The 2,500-nt window shown below is 43.8% G+C and overlaps 2 non-coding genes across 2 annotated transcripts; both read left to right on the top strand.

Annotated features, from left to right (window-relative positions):
• Positions 1-281: 281 nt before the first annotated feature.
• Positions 282-354, top strand: trnar-ccu (transfer RNA arginine (anticodon CCU)). Its single transcript has one exon. It is a non-coding gene; the product is annotated as a tRNA-Arg (tRNA).
• A 1,044-nt stretch (positions 355-1,398) lies between these two features.
• Positions 1,399-1,471, top strand: trnar-ccu (transfer RNA arginine (anticodon CCU)). The gene has a single exon. It is a non-coding gene; the product is annotated as a tRNA-Arg (tRNA).
• The last annotated feature ends 1,029 nt before the right edge of the window (positions 1,472-2,500 follow it).

Raw genomic sequence — 2,500 nt, forward strand, 5'->3', positions numbered from 1 at the left:
TAATTTTTCACTGTCTCAGTTTTGGTTATTTCTATTGAAATTTGAAATGAAACAAACTATAAGCATTTTTCGTGTGGATCACATAATTCAATCATAACTGGACTTAAAATTCCCACAATGTTGGTGAAACCCTTCATGGTAGCAGGCTACTCCAGGTGGGAAACCCTATTTAGCATCTTATATGCACCCATGGTGAGTTTTGTTTCTCCACATAATCTGATGGTGAGCGTTGAGTTGTGTAATCCAGTTGATCGCGTTTGAGTTGCTGCAGCAGCGGCTGAGCCCCAGTGGCCTAATGGATAAGGCACTGGCCTCCTAAGCCAGGGGTTGTGGGTTCGAGTCCCATCTGGGGTGGTTGTGGCTAGCAGAGTGGCGCAGTGCAAGCGTGCTGGGCCCATAACCCAGAGGTCGATGGATCGAAACCATCCTCTGCTAAGACCTGTGCTTTTGAATCCCCTCATACAAACAAGGTCAATGATCCTGTAGTGTTCATTTACAGCAAAGGGTCTCCTGAGAACAGGGAGATTCACAACTAGACACTTCCTAGCTCCTCTTCTCTGAATTGTACTAAACATTTTTTAATTTTTCAGTGTCTCAGTTTTGGTTATTTCTATTGAAATTTGAAATGAAACAAACTATAAGCATTTTTCGTGTGGATCACATAATTCAATCATAACTGGACTTAAAATTCCCACAATGTTGGTGAAACCCTTCATGGTAGCAGGCTACTCCAGGTGGGAAACCCTATTTAGCATCTTATATGCACCCATGGTGAGTTTTGTGTCTCCACATAATCTGATGGTGAGCCTGAGTTGTGTAATCCAGTTGGCCTAATGGATAAGGCACTGGCCTCCTAAGCCAGGGATTGTGGGTTCGAGTCCCATCTGGGGTGGTTGTGGCTAGCAGAGTGGCGCAGCGGAAGCGTGCTGGGCCCATAACCCAGAGGTCGATGGATCGAAACCATCCTCTGCTAAGACCTGTGCTTTTGAATCCCCTCATACAAACAAGGTCAATGATCCTGTAGTGTTCATTTACAGCAAAGGGTCTCCTGAGAACAGGGAGATTCACAACTAGACACTTCCTAGCTCCTCTTCTCTGAACTGTACTAAACACTTTTTAATTTTTCACTGGGTTAGTTTTTGTTATTTCTATTGAAATTTGAAATGAAACAAACTATAAGCATTTTTCGTGTGGATCACATAATTCAATCATAACTGGACTTAAAATTCCCACAATGTTGGTGAAACCCTTCATGGTAGCAGGCTACTCCAGGTGGGAAACCCTATTTAGCATCTTATATGCACCCATGGTGAGTTTTGTTTCTCCACATAATCTGATGGTGAGCGTTGAGTTGTGTAATCCAGTTGATCGCGTTTGAGTTGCTGCAGCAGCGGCTGAGCCCCAGTGGCCTAATGGATAAGGCACTGGCCTCCTAAGCCAGGGATTGTGGGTTCGAGTCCCATCTGGGGTGGTTGTGGCTAGCAGAGTGGCGCAGTGCAAGCGTGCTGGGCCCATAACCCAGAGGTCGATGGATCGAAACCATCCTCTGCTAAGACCTGTGCTTTTGAATCCCCTCATACAAACAAGGTCAATGATCCTGTAGTGTTCATTTACAGCAAAGGGTCTCCTGAGAACAGGGAGATTCACAACTAGACACTTCCTAGCTCCTCTTCTCTGAATTGTACTAAACATTTTTTAATTTTTCAGTGTCTCAGTTTTGGTTATTTCTATTGAAATTTGAAATGAAACAAACTATAAGCATTTTTCGTGTGGATCACATAATTCAATCATAACTGGACTTAAAATTCCCACAATGTTGGTGAAACCCTTCATGGTAGCAGGCTACTCCAGGTGGGAAACCCTATTTAGCATCTTATATGCACCCATGGTGAGTTTTGTGTCTCCACATAATCTGATGGTGAGCCTGAGTTGTGTAATCCAGTTGGCCTAATGGATAAGGCACTGGCCTCCTAAGCCAGGGATTGTGGGTTCGAGTCCCATCTGGGGTGGTTGTGGCTAGCAGAGTGGCGCAGCGGAAGCGTGCTGGGCCCATAACCCAGAGGTCGATGGATCGAAACCATCCTCTGCTAAGACCTGTGCTTTTGAATCCCCTCATACAAACAAGGTCAATGATCCTGTAGTGTTCATTTACAGCAAAGGGTCTCCTGAGAACAGGGAGATTCACAACTAGACACTTCCTAGCTCCTCCTCTCTGAACTGTACTAAACAATTTTTAATTTTTCACTGGGTTAGTTTTTGTTATTTCTATTGAAATTTGAAATAAAACAAACTATAAGCATTTTTCGTGTGGATCACATAATTCAATCATAACTGGACTTAAAATTCCCACAATGTTGGTGAAACCCTTCATGGTAGCAGGCTACTCCAGGTGGGAAACCCTATTTAGCATCTTATATGCACCCATGGTGAGTTTTGTTTCTCCACATAATCTGATGGTGAGCCTGAGTTGTGTAATCCAGTTGATCGCGTTTGAGTTGCT

The sequence above is a fragment of the Clarias gariepinus genome, chromosome 17 (assembly GCF_024256425.1).
Source record: "Clarias gariepinus isolate MV-2021 ecotype Netherlands chromosome 17, CGAR_prim_01v2, whole genome shotgun sequence".
Taxonomy (NCBI): domain Eukaryota; kingdom Metazoa; phylum Chordata; class Actinopteri; order Siluriformes; family Clariidae; genus Clarias; species Clarias gariepinus.